At 34.9% G+C, this 19,679-nt stretch overlaps 1 pseudogene; it reads left to right on the plus strand.

Annotated features, from left to right (window-relative positions):
• Positions 1 to 1,503: 1,503 nt before the first annotated feature.
• Positions 1,504 to 19,679, plus strand: part of LOC132169356 (probable LRR receptor-like serine/threonine-protein kinase At1g07650) — a 29,760-nt pseudogene continuing 11,584 nt past the window's right edge.

Raw genomic sequence — 19,679 nt, forward strand, 5'->3', positions numbered from 1 at the left:
TTATTCGATACATTCCTTATTCGAGCTAACAATTCGAACAATAACCTGCTGCCAAGAAACCTAACTAATCCGTCCTTCTCTTGCCGACACATTAAGGAAGTTTCAAAAGAAGGGCGAATTACATGTGGAGTTCATTACATTAGTGTTAGTGTTTGTAACGTAGGACACTCTAAATATTACAGTTGTAAAGTTTTCTTCTTTCTTTTTTTCTTTTTTTCTTTTTTTAAGTAAAAAGAGATAGTAAACTTTTGTAATAAATAGTAATTTAACATGGTATCATAATAAAAGTTCAGATCAAGTTTTCCGTCATTCACCCTCATAAAGTTAAAAATTCAACATGATGGGCCTCACTTTATATATATATATATATATCATCAAATGCTATCATCAAAATATTATTACCCAAAATAGCAAATGTTTGTTCAACAGTTTTAACAGAATATTCAGTTTTAAAATAAGATTTTAACCAAGAAGTAATGTAAACATCTTTAGTAGAAAGCTTAGGGATATTCCACTTATCAAATTTAAAATCATTATCACTTTCAATAGAAGATTATTCAAAATTAACCACGTCAGGTGGTAAACTAGAACTAGAGCTAACAGAAGAATTAGATCTCCACATTTTGATACACAGACTACACACAATATCACTCACTGGGCATCGGTCTTACAGAATCTCATCCTAGGTACTCACTCACAAGGCAAACTTCCTAAGCATGTCCTTCTTAAACGCAAAACTATCCACACATACCCTTGGCCTAACCCACAGTTTCTTCTCCGCGCCTTAACACGCCAACCTAGGCTTTCAACGGGACTTATAGGTACCTGACAAACTGTAGTGACGGGGTGGTGGACTACCGTTCAACAACTAGGAACTCTACACAAAGAAAGGTTAACAGGGAGTAAAGACATATAAAGATCAACGGCAAGACGAGACACAGGGAAGTCAAGAGAGAGCAGAGTATATATCAAGGTAGCAAAGAGACCGCAACTCTTATGACTCTGATACCAAACAAGGGAGGGGGAGGAAGCTCAGTATGCAAAATATAATGCAGGGAGTAGGGGAAGGTGATAGTTTATGCAGAAGATAATTTTAATCAAAGCAGTAAAACCAGCCATGAGGCGGTAATGACAATAGTATAATAAAATTGAAGAACTGAAATTAAAAACAGTTGAGAAGCTGGAATCAAAACTCAGAAAGTAATATTGATAAAATATCTTACAAAAGTAAGTGATATATATATATACTAAATTTTTCTTCCATATATTAAGACCTTATCCTCATGTTAATATATTAAACAAACTGTTGGATCGTAAGGCTTACTTAAAATAGGGTTTTGGAGGAGCAAATGATGGATTTTAAGCTTGAGATAGCTCAATGACAATGGTGTGCACACCCAAGAGAGGTTTTCATATTAGGGTCTTGTGCTCGATTCCAAGATTTATAGCTCAAGTTACGCACGAATTACTACCATGAGCATAATATCACCCTATCAATTAAGAATGGAAGGACCCGAGAGAGATTGGAACGTAAATTTAGGGAGCTCCTGCAATGGGCTTGATCGACCGAGCAATATGTTGGATCAACTTAGACAAGGCATGTGGCAACTTGGAGTTTTGGCAGGAAAAAATTCTAATCTTGGTCGACTCAGTGAGCACGTACTCAATCAATCAAGCTTGACTTTGATTTGACTTGATTTAACTGGCATTAAATGCGAGTCATGAAGGGTTGGTCAATTGAGGGTACTCAAACACTATCAACTAAGACTAGGGGTGTCAATGCGTGCGGTTAAAAACCGCCTGCTAACCGCTAACCGCTATAACCACTAACCGCTTAACCACTTAACCGTATTAACCGCTATAACCGCCTAGCGGTTAGCGGTTAGCGGTTATTGGGTTTACTAACCGTAACCGCTAACTGCTAACCGCCTTTTTAAATAATATATATTTATAATTTTAAAAATATTTAGACATATAACATAATCACTTGATCATTAAATCACAATTTTTTTTAAAAATAATTAAATAACAATTTGAGTATTAATATACTATCACTATAATTTATATGATTATATGATATAATCACTTGATCATTAAATCACAATTTTTTTTTAAAAATAATTAAATCACAATTTGAGTATTAATATATTATCACTATAATTTATATGATTATATCACATGATCAATTGATCATTAAATCATTTGATTATATAATAACAAATTATACATATATAATATGACATAACTCATGAGTATACCAATTCATACTAATACAACAATTAAATATCTAGAGACTTATTTCCAATGTATGTTATATACTTATAAGTCTATATAAGTCTAAAGTCTACATATGCATATAAATAATATAAATGTATAATATCAATACTTAATCATATGATTCAATAACAATTCAAATACTTTATTCAAGACTTCAAGCAAATCATATTATTAATGTACAATGATGATATGATTCGTATAATATCAAATTAAGTAATTGATATTGGATCAAACAATGACCAATGTGTTACTTATAAACACAATTTAAGTATTATTGTATTATCATTATATGTTGTGACAGTTGTCTGAATTCTGAACATTTTTTTTTATATGTTGTGTTGAATTTTTTCTTTTATATGTTGTTTTTTTTTTTTTAAATAAAAAAAAAAGTTAACTGGTTATGATTTAATATTTAAGGAAATTTTTTTAAAGTACAAATAAATGTAAATTTTGAGTCAAATATTTTTGATTTTTCAATATGGGCTATTTTTATAGCAATTGGGTTCAAGAAGACACCCAAAAAAAAAAAAAAAAAAAAGGTAAAAAAAAAGCCCAAAAAGGCCCAAAAAACCTCCAAAAAAAGAAGAAGCCCAAAAAGCCCTAAAGAAAGCCAAAAAACATTCAAAAAGCCCAAAAAAGCCTAATTTTAAAAAAGCGGTTAGTGGGCGGTTATCTATTTCACTAACTGTTAACCGTTAGGCGGTTAATTAGCGATTGCAGTTAGTGAAATCTACTAATTGCTAAGGCGGTTACGGTTAGCAGTTATTGCCAATAACCGCTAATCGTAACCGCCTTAACACCCCTAACTAAGACACTTGGTAGCCATCCAGTGCTGCGACGAAAAATGGCTTGATTGACCGAGCACTATAGTCTATAGCACCCTCGAAAGATTCTATAAATAGAGGCTAGCTACAATCTGACATAATACTAACCATGTCAACTTAAAATGTGAATTGTCACGTCAGTTTGTAAATGGTGCAGATTATCATGATCACTTTGTAAGACACTCCTAGAACAAGCTAACATTTTCCAATAAAAAAAAAATGAATAACTACTATTTGTTAGTTCAGTCAGATATTAGAGGGTCAAATTAAAATCTAGTATATTAAAAATGGTATTTTATTACATATTCTCTATTATTTTGCATAAGTTTTCAATAACTTCGTAAGGAATATTATTGATGGTGCAGTGGAAGCCCAGAGGGAAATAGGTGGGCAATAAGGGAAAAAATACTGGAATTTCCACATAGACCCATGCATCAACGACACAAGCTCAAGCTGGACGACACAAAAGATGGAGTCGACGCCGTTGTACAACAATAGTGTCGTTTGCAATTGCTCTTACCCTGGAGGTGTTTGCCACGTAGAAAACATGTAAGCTATCCCCTTTCACTATAGCATTTTTCTTGATATATAGGACCAAATAAAGGGTCGATTAATTTCTATGCTTGGGTTAATTCTTAATATTTTATTCATGATGACAATTCAAAAAATAACGACATTCATCACTAACAAATGACGTTGTTTTAGTGAATTAGGTGGATCCAATTATTAATGCATTCACGTACATATATACCTGCATGTTATTACATAAATAGTGATTAGCAATTATTTGCGCTTTTATAATCTTAGGGCCCATTTGGGAGTGTGATTTCAATAAGTACGATTTTAAAAATTGCGTTTTTAAAATCGCTACTTTTTAAAATCGTATAGGCGTTTGGTAAAATATGTTAAAAAGTACTTTTTTTATTGATTAAGTGTTTGGATAACATTAGCATATCATTGCGATTTCATTGCCAAATAGGTAAATATTGCGCCAAATATTGTTTTAAGATAAATCGTGATTTTGGTTTAAATTCGCAATTTTTCAAATAAGCACCTTATAGTCAGCTTATAGAAATCGCAGATTTTTCTACGATTTTAAAATTTGAGTTTTTACAATTGCAATTCCAAACACTCCAAAATTACGATTTGGTTTAAAAACGCAGATTATTTTTTTAAAAACGCACTTCCAAATGAACCCTTAGAATTGAAACATATGAGGGGATGAGAGTGATAGCAATACACGGACCACATCACATCACCTTTAGGGTGACATAAGGGTAATGTATAACATTACTCGTTTCTCTCTCTCTTCTCACTTTTTGGTGGTAAAGGTTGTTGGCAGTAGGTTGTCGATGAGTAATATTATAAATAAGACTTCTGCCCCTCTTTAATCTTCAAAAGTGATGTGTTCTTTAAAATTATCATTAAATTTGAAATAAATCATTATTAAATTCTAATTCAACCACATCACATTTGAAAATAAAAAAGTGAAAAAAATTTATTAGTACTTATAACATTACAAGTAATGATAAGCGTTACCCTTATGTGACTATGTCCACCCAAAATTGACATGCCTTTTAAAATTGCAATTAAATTTTAATTTTATCGTAATTTTAAAAATCACTTTAATTTTGATTGAAAAAAAAATGATGACATCATCAGTAGTCTAGCATTTCTCTATCGGCGAAGAGAGAGAGAGAGAGCTCACAGTTTCTTTAGCCAGCCGGCTACAACAGTCGGACGGGCCTATCGGAATTCGTCGAGTAAGACCCATAATACGTTTCGGTTACCAAAGCATTAGAATTCTGGTTTCTTTAAGGTTAGCTGCAATGGCTGCCACACTGCTTTGGAAACCCAGATCCATAACAACATCATGAATTAAACCGTCAAGGGGATTCAATGGGTATGTTGGAGAATTTAATGATGGCTAGAACTCTGACCTAAAGTTTTTGATAGTGCAGTACCTTGGAGAATAAGAAATCGTGTTGAATAAGGGAATGAATATGAAATGGGTCAGAACAGAAATATATGTAATAACATAAAATTAATACATTTGTTGTTTGTGGGAAGTTAGTTTTTATGATTATTCATATTCAAGTTCATATTTTTGAAAGTTCCACATTTGATTGGGACTATGGGTAACCTGTAAATATCATTTTCATACAGGTTTCTTAAAGGGCAGGATCTTGCTGGTGTACTTCCACCAGCTCTGGCGAAGCTACCATACTTGAAGCTAATGTAAGAATAGTAACCATTATTTGTTTTTCTTGTTAGAACCTGAAAACTAATTTATTCTTCTAATTGCACAATTCTCTTGATTGTAGTGATCTCAATCGCAACTACCTCAGTGGTAATATACCTAGTGAATGGGCTTCTATGAAGTTGGAATTTTTGTAAGTGACTTCTCAGTTCATTTCCAAGGTTAGCTATTATTTGAGGAGGAATTCCTACGGCAGGGTCACTTCGTGTACCCATACTTGAGTATAAACCTCGGGTCTGTGTAAACCGCACCATCCATATGGGCAGGCAAGACTTGGTTGCGTGGCCCCAAGGGTTTGGTCGCACTATGAGGATTCGAACCTCAGTCTTGATGGTTCATCATCACCAAAGACTGAGGCTTGCACCACTAGGCCAACCCCTTGGGGTTTGTGCAAGGTTAACTTTTAAATTCTGGGTCTTATTGCATTAGATGAACTCATTGCAGGGGCCTCAGTGTGAACAATTTATCAGGACCAATTCCAAGCTACTTGGGAAACATCACCACTCTTCAATATTTGTATGCTCTTATTATGTCCAATTTCTTTCACAATAAGACTGTGTCATAGTTTTGTTTGGTCTAGCCCTACTTTAATTTATAAGGGTATTATACACTCAGGAGCTTAGAGAACAATATGTTTTCTGGAAATGTTCCACCTGAGCTTGGACAATTGGTTAATTTGGAGAATCTGTCAGCATTTCTTTCTCATTTTTTATTTGACTTTTCTTGTCACACTTAATCACTTTACAATTGAGTTGCTATATATGAACTTTCCTTTTGGTGACTGCAGCACTCTTAGTGCTAACAATTTAACAGGAAAGTTGCCCACGGCACTCACCCACTTGGAAAAATTAAAAGAACTGTAAGTGTTTTGTAAACTTTTACATTACCGTACTTATGATAACATTCAATTTCTCCTAGAAGTTTCATGTTTTACCGAAGGGGGTTAAATAGTTTTTTATTTTTAAATTAGTGATTTTTGTTTAAAATAAATAAAGATCTTAAACCAAATTGTAGTTTGGGAGCAAAACTAGTTTAATGGTTTTTAGCAAGTAATATGAGTAATACTATATGAGCAAACAAGTCTATATAAAAAAAAATTAAAAAATTATCTTTGTCATTTATAACTTGTGTTTGGATAAGTGACCTCTATAGTAATCTGTATAAAAATTAAAATTGTTCTTCAAATAATAAATGCTTACTAAGAGTTTTTGATGTTATACTAGAAACAGAGGACATATGCTAATGCTTATCATACAATGTTATCGGTCTGGAGTTGATTACTCATGGATTTCAAAGCGCTGAAATGTAAGAATATATTCTAACAAAAAAGTCTCCAATTTTATTTGTTTACCATGTTTGGTTTAGTTGTCACTGAAAAACTTTGTTCCATGACATATTTCTTGTTATATACTTACAGGGATCTTAGTTTCAACAGATTGGAAAAAAAAATTCCAGACTTTGAAGTTCCAAACAATTTGACTAATATGTAAGCTATCTACATTTATGAGAGAAATTAGTGTACTTTGCGATGCATAGGAGGCCTTGCAGCTTTTCCTTTTTTATTTTATTTTATGTATTGTGGAGCTTCCTTATTTATTGAATCAAACGAGTTGTCTAATCATACAAAGTAGGAGATTCACCACAATGTGATATAAGGTAGGCTTAACCATGTTGTCATTTTGTTGCTTACTAAAATAGGTATCTAATAAGCAACTTGTTCAGTGGGACTATTCCAAGATGGATCAGGAACAGTAAACAGTATGTTTTTCATATTAAATTTTACAAAATTTTGTACAAGCCTTATTTTTATCTTCTGTATTCCTTTTTCTTTTTCTTTTTTTGGGCCTGCAGAGGAATTACATCAGAAGAATAATGTGTTTGTTTGTTTGTAGGACCTTCGATCTTTCCTACAATAACTTGACCAAAACATTTGAAGATACTCGTATAGGAACAACCTTGTAAGAATATTCTTTTTTCTTTTTCTTTTTTATTCCTTTTTGTTTAGCTCCAGCCTACCATAGCATTGAAACACTATGCTCTCTTTTAAGTTCTAATCTGTGGAAAATATTGTTTGTCATTTCATCAGGAATTTGTTCAAAAGCTTTCATGGACTAGAAAACTCGTAAGCTTCTGATTTATTAAACTTTGAAGTATCATTCGATCTATTTCCATGCATTTATTTTACAGAAGCTAACGCTTCTTTCTTTTGCTACACTAATCAAGAACGCTTGGTGCGTGCCTTGAGGATGATCAATGTTCAGAAGGTAATATACATTTAGACATCTTGTTGAATCTAATTACAATGTATAGGCTTCAATTTTCTTGGACATTCCTCTTTGATAATTTTCAATGGGGGAAAAAGTCAGTTAAATATTTAATAATTTAACATTATTTTTTGTTCCATTTTGTTTGCTTGTATGTGAACACCATTAACATGCTGCTGTTTTTTGTGTAGAATACCATTCAGTGTATATTAATTGTGGAGGAAGCAGAGCAGCTATTGGAAGCATAAGTTATGAAGGGGATACAGACCGTGGAGGTCCATCAAAATTTTATCCAAGATATAACTGGGGATTTAGTAGCACTAGACACTTTCAGAACACGGTCCCGAACAGCCAAATATATATAGCGAATAACGTATCTACACTCAGAATGCATGACTATGAATTGTACATGAATGCACGCCTCTCCCCCATTTCTCTCACATATTATTTGCAGTGCTTAGCAAATGGAAAATATACAGTAAGACTTCACTTTGCAAAGATAGTAATTAGAGGCAACAGATCCTTTTACAGTCTTGGAAGACGGATATTTGATGTTTATATTCAGGTACTAAATCAAATCAGTTATGCACTCCATATTTCTTGAAGATGATTTGGTTCGATTGCTTAATATGTTGCAGGGCAAATTGAAGCTGAAGGATTTTGAGATTGAAAAGGAAGCAGAAGGGGTTGATATACTAGTCATTAAGAACATTAGATCAGTTCCAGTTACTAATAAAAGTTTAGAGATTCGCTTTCATTGGGCTGGGAAAGGGACAACATCTGCTCCAAAAAGAGGAACCTATGGTCCTCTTATATCCGCTATCTCTGTGGAGTCTAGTAAGTAATGTAGCTGGTTCTGTAGTCATTCTTTTTCTGGTTGACATGTTAGTACTTTGCTCTCTCTTTCTCTCTCTCTCTCAAACACATTTGCATTTTAGGTAGTGACACTCTAGAAAACCCCAAAACTTCTTATCTAGCGAAATATCTAATCAACGATAGAACAGGATCGAAGAGTTCTGTTTGTAAGTAACAAAAATAAGCAGATCTATTTTATACCTGATAAGTACCAATACTAGGGGAGAGGGATCCGAAGAAACAACATATCGTATCTTAATGACACCAAATGGATATTAAATAAATGGAATTGTGATGTGCATGGAGTTGAATGAAATAGAGCAGCTTGAGGTTCCGTACGAGCTTCGACTTATTTTGTATCTAGAGCAGATTGATGATGAATCATAGATGAATAGCAAATATATTGCAAGCAATTCCATAATTATTGGATACAAAGTTATATTTAAAATAACTTTGCAATTTGGTGGAAGTACAATCCATATTTTGACATCCTTAACGTAGCTTGCATCCATGTGACATCCTATGACATCTTGTTTTGGATTGATCACATAAATGTGTTCCTTCACATACAACACAAAAAGTAGAATGCAATCTTATGAGTAATCTTCTTGGAAAATGTTCTTTTCATACAGATTCCAGACTGAGCAAATGGAAGATAATCATTGTGGTTGGAGCTATAGTTATTGCATTATTTGTTATTCTTACAATTTTAGGGATTCTTCGGTGGAAAGGCTGTCTTGGAGGCAGGATATCAAGAGAAAAAGGTAATAAATACTATGCAAATCTGGATGTAGAAAGGATTAAAAAAAACTTTCCTTTTGTCCAACTATTAGAGTAGTTAGAACATTGTATTGCATTCGAAAGACTTGGTACTCTATTGCAGACAATTTTTTCTTTCTTTGCGCCTAGATGAATAATCAGCATCCAACAATAGAACCATCACAAGCAGCTACAAGAGTGCATATGATATGAACCAATCTCAATACTACTTGCGGCACTTTACATTCAATGAAATTAGGTTTATGCAAATTTAACGATGTTTGTAAATAAGCTCACCAGTTTACCATGTAAATTTTGAGTTCATTGCCTATTTAAATGATGGCAGTATTTATGTGAGCAATGATTAGATAGTTCAATTTCATACTTGGGCATACATTTGGGATCAGTCTAGTTCAAGGATGAAAGAGCGAAATGATAATTGACATCGAGTTGATTCATCTTCACATCTCCATAAAGTCACATAAGATTGAGCAAGCTTATGTGTAGTAGCTGGAGTTGGTCTCTTTTAGTTGCATTGCTTGGCATCGTTATCTCAAATATCATCTAGATACTCTATAGGCATTCAGATAAAAAATTAAGAAGTCTAAATATTTTTTAAGATTCAGTCAAATATCTTAAGCTCTCTATTTTGACAGCTTTGAAAGGATTGGATCTGCAAACCGGTTTCTTTACCTTTAAGCAGATCAGGGCAGCCACTAACAACTTTGATGTTGCAAATAAGCTTGGGGAAGGTGGTTTTGGATCCGTCTACAAGGTATCCTGGATTTCATATTCCTTCTTTCTTCTTTCTCTTTCTTTTGTACTTTTTTTTTTCCTGAATATGTTGCATGTACCTTTCCTATTGGTAACAGAAACTTATGGGAAAACCTCAAGTACGTTCCTAAAAATGTATATTTTTAATGTAGGGTATACTGTTAGATGGTACTATAATTGCTGTTAAACAACTCTCTCCAAAATCAAAACAAGGAAATCGTGAATTTGTAAATGAAATAGGCATGATGTCTGCTATACAGCACCCAAATCTTGTTAGATTGTATGGATGCTGTATTGAAGGAAATCAACTATTTTTGGTATATGAATACATGGAAAACAATATCCTGGCACGCGCTTTGTTTGGTAAGCTTAATGTTTTTATTTAGTATTTTATGTTGTCTTTTATTTATCAAAAAAATAAAAATTATGTTGACTTTAGAGAGCATAAGACCTTAGCACCGTGAATGGTTTATATCAAGATCTTAGTCGACGAAATCACTATCCTGCTATTTACAAAATATGCAGGTCCAAAGGAATACTGCTTAAAATTGGAATGGCCTATGAGGCAGAAAATATGTGTTGGCATAGCTAGAGGTCTGACTGTCTTGCATGAGGAATCACAACTAAGAATTGTTCATAGAGACATCAAAACTACCAATGTTTTACTAGATAGGGACTTTAATTTGAAGATTTCTGACTTCGGTTTGGCCAAGCTTGGTGAAGAGGATAATACCCACATCAGCACCCGAGTTGCTGGAACAATGTGAGCTACCTTTTTCTCTCTTTCCTTCAATATGGAGTCTTTGTTTTTTTTGTTTTTTTGTTTTTTTTTTGTTTTTTTTTTTGTTTTTTCTTCTGTTTCTTTTGGCCTCCCAAGGATTAAGTACTATAGACATCTTGGAATAAGTATATGGTTGGATTTTTATACGTTAGCATTCTACATTTGCGACATCATGCTTATAGAGAAATTCCTAGCTTTATCAAACATGTACTATTAACCTGGTGTAGTTATCAAATGCCCCAATACTTGATAATTTGGAAGACAAATTGTTTCATTTCGTGAAACAAAAGGAATACAATTCAATTTTATGATAATTTGGAAGACAAATTGTTTCAATTAAAAGTTTAGAAATGACATTGTAAATTGCCTCCAGTTTGAAGGCATGGCATTACTCTTTTCTTAAAATTAATTGATGAAAAATATTGAATTTATTTATTTAATTAAAATAAGAGATGAATTATGAGAATAAATTTGAATTTAAAGACATTTATTTTGATACAAAAATATTAAATTTAATTACTTAAAATGAGAGGTGAATAAAGACGTGGCTTGCAACACACCTGATGAGGTGGCGAGTGCAGTGCACTCGCACGGTGATGAGGCTAACAGAAGCGGAAAATGAAATGGAGAGAATCCTATTCAAGCAGAAGCGTGGAGGCCGGTGAAATTGTGGTGGTGGCGCGTGGGTCAAGTTGACTCAAAATAAAAACAGGAAAAAAAAAGAAAAAAAACGGAGAGGAGTGGAGGAGGAGGGGCGGTAGACTGAGGGAGGAGCTCCCTCCTCCTTCCCGGTGGATGCTCTATTATGAAGATCAAAACACTCACTGAGAGGGGGAGCTTGCTGGACGAGGGGAGAGAGAGGCGAGCTTCATAATTTGGGAAATTGCAGATTGGGTTGAATAATGGTTAATTTACTTCTGAGCCAGTGAAATTTTGGATTTTTCCATCCTTTGTTCATACAAAATATATTGGTTTGATTGTAATTAAACTTAATAATTTGAGGGAAAAAAAAGAGAGAGGAGAAGAGGGAAAGAAATAATAATAAAGTACTATGACTATAATTAATGGAGATATTCCTGTTATATTCAATCAATTCCTTTTTTTTCTTCTTCTTTTTATCGAATAAATTAGGCCCATGCTTTAGAATTCTGCTTAGTGTCAAGCTACAACTTGTACTCTTTTGTTCAATGTAGGTAGAAAGCCCTAAAGAACCCGACCCAACCCGACCCATGTATATTGTTCGAGTTTGGCATGTTAATATCATAGGCTATAATCAAACTGAGCCAAGCCTAGCTTTAGGATTTCTAGACTAGCTTGTTTACGAGGATGCTTATTCGAGTCGAACTATGAAATGTGCATTCTAGCTCAGTTCGTTGGAAGCTTGGGTGAACTTGACCTCAAGCTTGAATTCGTTGAAAATGCTATTCGAGCCGTGCCGGGCTCAACTCGAGCTCGAGCTAAACTATTAAATTCTTTAATGTATGATATGAGCATAATTCAAGCCCGAATTTTTGAAAAACCTCTAGACATTTATCTATAGTATAAATATATAATATGTAACTATATAATATGTACCTATATAAGACATATTATATGATATTTACTACAAGACAAGGAAAAGGTCATAGAAATTGAGATGCATGATATGAATTCCGTCAAGTTTTCCTTTGGCTTATAAATGAACAATTCAGAACAATATAGAAAAGCATAAAGACAAATTCCAACTAATTTTTTGAAGTCGAATCGTATGAATTCAATTCTATGATCTTTATTGTTTGGTAATCATGCATAAAGCTTATATGAAATGCACTATCTCTTTATTTAATTTTAGTCTTTCAAATTATCCTTGCTATAAAATTATTTCAGATTGTCAAATATTTTGTAGCTTAAATAGTTGATACTTTTGGAATTGAATATTTTGTAGGGGTGAAAGTTTAGAACCGCTAACTGCACAATCCGATTTTAAAAGTGGTTAGTAAATTAACTGATATATATATAATGACATATAATCTTCCTCCCTTCCTCTCATCTCTGTAGCCTCTTCCTCATTCTCTTTCAATCCTTCGATCCTCAGCTCTCTCTTCTTAGGCTCTCACTCTCAACTACATCGCCTCCCTCTCCTCTTACTCTCAGCCTCCTTCGCCGACATGTCCTCACTCTCTCGCTGCCGTCTCCACTTTTAGGTATTTTATTTTAATTTCAGGTATAAATAGATTTCTCTTGTTTTGAGGTTTTTTATTTCCAGGACGATTTGAACAAGGATTTTGGCCATCTCTGTTGAAGATTTGAGATCACTTTAACCGATTAAACGAGGTAAGAATGATTTGAAAGGGGGGATTTTTTTGGGACCTTGCTGACGTGGCACAGGTTTCCTAGAGCTGTTAGAAGTTTTACGATTTCTGCATTTGGAGCTACACGCTTTGCACTGGTTCTACGCGTGAGAGCTCGTCTTCTTTCCGACGACTGTGATTTCGGTGGAGGTGTGCCGGAAATTCTTGGTGCTTGCAAACCATAGGTGGTGGAGTGCAAATTGATGAATTATGGCTAGGAGAGCTAACAGAGGTTGTGGCGGGAAAAAGAATTCAAAAGTGATTTTGCAGGATGTAAAGGTTGCTATGGATGGTGCTTCGCGATCTGTTGATGGCGATGCAGAATTGACCGAGGAAAAGGTGAATGGTGAGTTTTTGGAATGTGAAACTCAATTGGGAAATGGTTTGGAAGTGGATATGCCTGCTGTAGCTGATCTCCCTGAGGTTGAGGTTTGTTCTGATTTACCTGAGGTTGAGGTTAGTTCTGCTATCCCTGAGGTTGAGGTTGTACAAAATTTGGGAGTTTTTGGTGTTAAGAAGGGAATATCATAAGGTATAGCTGAATCTGAACATAAGAATCCAGCTCTAGATTGGAGGCAGTTGTTTCGATCTGAGAAATCTCTTGGCACGTTGCAATATTTTGCCCCTTCTCGAGAGAATGGTAAAGTTGTTGTGAAGCCTCCGAAGGAAGCAATTGAGGAAGGCATCTTGAAATGGTCACCTTCTCTGGTTGGCTAGTTTCTTGATAAGCCTCTGCCTTACTATATTGTCAAGCGAGCTGTAGATACTCTTTCGGCCCAGTATGGAAAGGTTGAGGTCTTTTTATTGGAGAATGGTTTGTATTTGTTCAGATTTATGGATGAGAAGACCAGAGATTAGGTTATGGAGGCTAAGCTATGGCATATGGCAAACAAACCTCTGATATTGAGAAAGCGGACTCCAGGTATGCAGCTTCTTAAGATCTCACTCTCTACTGTTCCTGTTTGGAATAAGTTGCATAATCTTCCTATTGAATTCTGGAATGCAACCTGCTTAAGTTATGTGGCTAGTGGTGTTGGAAAACCCCTATGTGCTGACTCTGTTACGGAAGAGCAACTTAGACTTGGTTTTGCAAGGTTGTTGGTTGAAGTGAATATTGACTCAGAATTTCCTAAGGAAATTGAGATTGTTGGTGCTGATGGGAGTAGGGTTGCAGTAGGCATTGAATACCCTTGGTTACCCGTGAAATGCAAGAAGTGCAAATCTTTTGGTCATTTGACTTAGACTTGTACTAAGGTTGAGAAACATATTTGGATCCCTAAGAAGACTGATCTTGTTCCCTCAAATCAAGTTGGTCTTGGGATAAAGAAGGATATTGAGGCTAAGTCTGGGATTGTGCCTAAGGCTGTGAATTAGGAGCAATGGAAAGTTATTAGATCTACAAGGAATTCTCCTGCTTCTAAACTTTATGCTAAGGATAGTCAAAGGCATTGGTCTAACTCGTTTCATTTGCTTGCTAGAGCTGATGGCAGATTTGAGTCAGGTGAGGTGAGAGGCTCAGATCACATTTCGCATTCCATCCAGAAAGTTATTGAGCGTGCTTTAAATGAGGAGAGTGTTAATCTTTTGAAGGATATAGGTAAAAGCATAATGGAAGAGGAGGAGGAGGTTTTGATGAGGGGGTTTTCTCCTACTACATGAATTTCATGATATAGAATGTGAGGGGTCTGAATCATCCATCAAAACAGCAGGAGGTAAAGAGAATGATTAATCTTCATAGGAGTGGTTTAATTTGTTTGATTGAGACAAGGGTAAAGGAGAATAAAGCAGATAGGATTAGGTTTGCTATAGTTTCAGATTGGGATTTTGTTTTCAATTATGATAAGCATTTTTTGGGATGTATTTGGGTTTGCTGGAAAAAATCAGATTATGAAGTTTCTGTGATTGTTAAGTGTGAGCAGAGTATTCAATGTCTCATTAAATCCCTTAAGCATAATCTTTGTTGGTTTCATTCTTTTGTTTATGGGGCTAACAAAGGGATGGATAGGAAGTTGCTTTGGACTAGTTTAGCTTCTATGAAAGGTAGGGTGGGTGCTAATCCTTGGATGATTTGTGGTGACTTTAATGTTGTGAAGTCTTTGGCTGAGAAGTGGGGTTCGGATAAACTAAACTCTTATGAAGTGGAGTTTGGACAGTGCTTGAACGAACTTGAGGTGCTTGACCTTAATTTTAGTGGCTATTTTTACACCTAGACTAATAAGAGTGAAAAGCCTAGGTTTGTGGCTAGAAAGCTTGACAGAGTATTGGCAAATGAGTATTGGATGAATGTTTTTGGTAGGACAATTGTGGATTTTAAGTCTGGAGGTATCTCTGATCATTCTCCTGCCATTATCTCGGCAGGTTTTCTGCAGAGTTTTGGTCCTAAGCCTTTTAAATTCTATTCTTATTGGATAGAGCATAAAGGTTTTTTAGATTGGGTTAAGGAAGGTTGGAATATTCAAGTTGATGGGGTCAAAATGTATCAACTGCATGTGAAGCTTAGATCTGTAAAAGCTGTGTTGAAAAGACAGAATGTGACTTGTTTTGGGAATTTGAAGCAGAAAGTTATTCAAGCTCGGGATAATCTTGATTTTGCTCTACAAGATGTTATTGCATCCTATGGGAGGGCAGATTGTTTATTAAAGGAGAGGGGGTGTCTGCATGCTTATATTTCCTTAACAAAAGCTGAAGAGGCTTTTTTGAAGCAAAAAACTAGGAATCAATGGCTACAGTTAGGTGATCAAAATAATAGTTTTTTTCATCGTTCTCTCAAAGTGCAGCAAGCCAAGAATACCATTACACACTTATGCGATGAGCAGGGCAATAGAGTGGAAGATGTAGAACAAATTAAACAGGTGGCTGAGACTTTCTATAAGAATTTACTGGGGTTTGATCAGATGATGTTTACTGAACTAAGGCAGCCCGTTTAAGGCAGTTGATTCATATGGCTATTCCTGCTGATAAGGCAAGTTGGTTGTAGAGAGAAGTTACAGAAGAAGAGATTAGAGTGACTCTATTCAATATGAAAGCAAACAAGGCTCCTGGCCCTGATGGGTTTTCTACAGACTTCTTTAAGGCTGCTTGGCCTATTGTTGGGAAAGATGTGGTGATAGCTATCAAAGGTTTCTTTCTTTCTGGTTTGTTGTTAAAAGAAGTTAATGCCACTATTCTTACTCTGGTTCCTAAGAAGATTAACCCTTCTTCTATGGGTGATTTTAGACCTATAGCTTGTTGCAATGTCATTTACAAGTGCATCACTATGATCATTGCTAATAGGATGTTGCCTCTACTGGGAGATTTGGTGAGTATGAATCAGTCAGCTTTTATTCCTAATAGAAGCATCTCTGAAAATGTCCTTTTTGCTCAAGAAATTGTTAAGAATTATCATAAGGATGCAGGTAAGCCTAGATGTGCCTTAAAAGTTGACCTTATGAAAGCTTATGATTCAGTAAATTGGGAATTTATGATCCATTGTCTTCATTGTTTTGGTTTCCCTATGAAGTTCTTAAGTTAGATCAAGGAGTGTATCACCTCTCCTAGATTTTCTGTTTATGTAAATGGTACCTTGGTTGGGTACTTTGAAGGGAAGAAGGGGCTAAGGCATGGAGATCCTCTATCTCCTTCTTTGTTTGTTTTAGCTATGGAAGTTTTTTCTAGGATTATGGCTGCCCATACTGGAGTTGACTCAGGTTTCAAGTTCCATCCTAATTGTTTGAAGATGAAGCTTACTCATCTGTGTTTTGCAGATGATTTGGTTTTTTTTTTTGGAAGCTAGTGTGAGTTCCATAAAGGTTATTAAAGCTGCTTTAGTTGAGTTTGAGGAGTTGTCTGGCTTAAAGGCAAACCCTTCTAAGAGTTCCTTTTATTGTTCTGGAATTTCAAATAGGGTCAAGAACAAGTTATTGACTGATTTGCAGATGAAGGAGGGTAATCTTCCAGTGAGATATCTTTGTGTCCTCTGATTTCTTTTAGACTTTCTTCCGCAGATTGTGGAGTGCTTCTGGATAGAATTACCAATCGCATTGACTCTTGGTTATCTAGGAATCTCTCTTATGCAGGAAGACTTCAATTGCTCTCTTCTATTTTGTATAGCCTGCAAGTTTATTGGACAAGTATTTTTATTCTTCCTAAGTGTATTATAAAGTCTATTGAGCAGAAGTTTAATAGATTTTTGTGGAATGGGAAAGATGTTGAGGCTACAAAGGCTAAAGTGGCTTGGTCAGAAGTTTGTTTCCCCAAAAATAAGGGTGGTTTGGGTTTGAAGAGGCTTGAAGTATGGAATCAGACCTCTATGCTTAGGCACATATGGAGTATCTTTGCTAGATCTGGCTCTCTTTGGGTGGCTTGGGTTAAAAATAATTTTCTAAAGCAAAAGAGTTTTTGGAGTGTTGGTATCCCCCAGAATTGTTCTTGGTGTTGGAGAAAGCTACTCAATTTAAGGGATATTGCTAAAAAGTTTTTGAGGTTTGAGGTTGGAAATGGGGAGAATATTCACCTCTGGTTGGATCTTTGGCATCCTGCTGGAATCTTAATTGAGAAATATGGCTATAGAGCTATTTATGATGCTCAAAGTAGGGTGGAGGCCAAACTTTCTTCTGTTATCCACAATGGAAGCTGGTTTTGGAAGCCTGCTAGATCTGATGCTTTAGTGGACATACAAGGAAGTCTTTCAGAAATCAGTTTGAGGCCTATTGATAAGCCTATTTGGACTACTTCTAGGAAAGGTGTTTTTGTTAGTTTAGATACTTGGGAGGCTCTTAGGGAAAAAAAGAGAGCAGATTACTTGGTGGAAGTTGGTTTGGTTCCCCTTTGCTATTCCTAAGCATGCTTTCATTTTGTGGCTTGCTATGAAAGGAAGGTTGGTTACGGGAGATAGATTGTTGACTTGGGGTTATAATGGAGATGTCAATTGTGTTTTCTGCAGGAACCAGTTAGAAACTCGTGATCATCTTTTTTTATAATGCAGTTTCAGCTATAGACTTTGGAAGTTCTGTATGTTTAGATGCAGAGTGGATAATGTTCCTATAGTATGGGAGGATATCTTGCAATTGGGATTGAATGATTGGGGCTGCAAGTCTCTCAAAGCTATGCTCTGCAGATTAGTTTTGGGATCTGTAGTTTATAATATCTGGTGCACTCGAAATGAGATCAAACATGCAGGTCATCCAAAAACAGAGGAGCAATTGTTGAAGAAAATTTTGTGGAAAATCCGAACCAGAGTAGTTGGGAAAGGAAGGTTTCCAAAAAATAAGGAGAACCTTGTGTTTTGCTCTTTGTGGAATCTTTCTGCAGAAGTGCTTTGCTGATCAGGTTGTGGTTGTGGCCCGCTGGTCTTGTTTTGTTTTCTGTTTCCTGATAGTCTTATGGGATATAGCCTCTATGAGGTTTTGCTTTTAGGGCTTCTGTAGGGTCTGTTTTTTGGTGATACTTTGGGTTTGGGGATTGGTTTTGTTGGTTTTGGTGGTTTCTTTTTATGCTGTTTTGTTGTTCTGCAGTTTGTTTCTGGTTTAGTTTGGTTTGTTAGCCTTTGTGAGGTTGTGCTAGTTGGTGGTTTGTAATTGGCACTTTGGTGTTTTTGGTTTTTGAGATTTTAATGAAGTTGCTTATTCATCAAAAAAAAAAAAATGAATGAAATTATGTTTTCAATTAGTACCCAATTAGTGTTATCTTATACATTCAGTAATGAGAAAAAAAAATTAAGGTGATAATTTTGGGAGTGTTACATATTCTTTTTGTTTTAAAAAAAACACACACACACACAATGATTTTTTAGTTAATATCCTCATCCTCTACCGCATTTTTATGGGAGGTGAAAGTGTCATTTTATTAATTAGTATGAACTATGAAACCCTCATTTTTATTCTAAGTTCTCATAATTAATACATCATGATTACACAATAACGTTTAATGTCCAAACTAAAGCAAACTTTTTTTAATCAGTTAAAAAAAAAAAAAAAAAACCACGTATAGTTACTCTTGGAAGATGACATTTTAAGCCCAAAAAACATCATTATTGATGTAGTGATGTTTGTATAGTAACTCTTGGCAAAATACTCTAAACATAGTGACTGAATTCAATAATGGTAACATGCGTATAGTGAAAACATCATTACAATTTGACTCTTAGGGCCAAACATCACCTTTTGGAAGGTGACGCTTGCACTATTCGCGTGTCACCTTTTATTAATAAAAATATTTTTCAATTTAACATTTTCAATATAATTATAAGGGCACTTCTTAAAATAATAATTAGTGATTTAAAATTTCAAGTTGATTGAATGTATTTTGAATTTATTTATTTTTGCAAGACACAATCTACTTTCTTTTTTTTTTTTTTTTAGTGGAAGACACAAGCTACTTTTTTTTTAAGGAAAAATCATTGTAGTCTCATTAATTGATGAAAGATCACGAATATAAAGCTCTTACATCACAAAGCAAACGCTATGAGAAAATCATAGCTGAAACTATAAGATTACAAATTATAGATACATACATAACAATCTGACATTCAAGACCTATCTATGACATCAAAATCCGTTAACCCATGACTAATTTTCA

This window comes from Corylus avellana, chromosome ca2, assembly GCF_901000735.1.
Source record: "Corylus avellana chromosome ca2, CavTom2PMs-1.0".
NCBI lineage: Eukaryota > Viridiplantae > Streptophyta > Magnoliopsida > Fagales > Betulaceae > Corylus > Corylus avellana.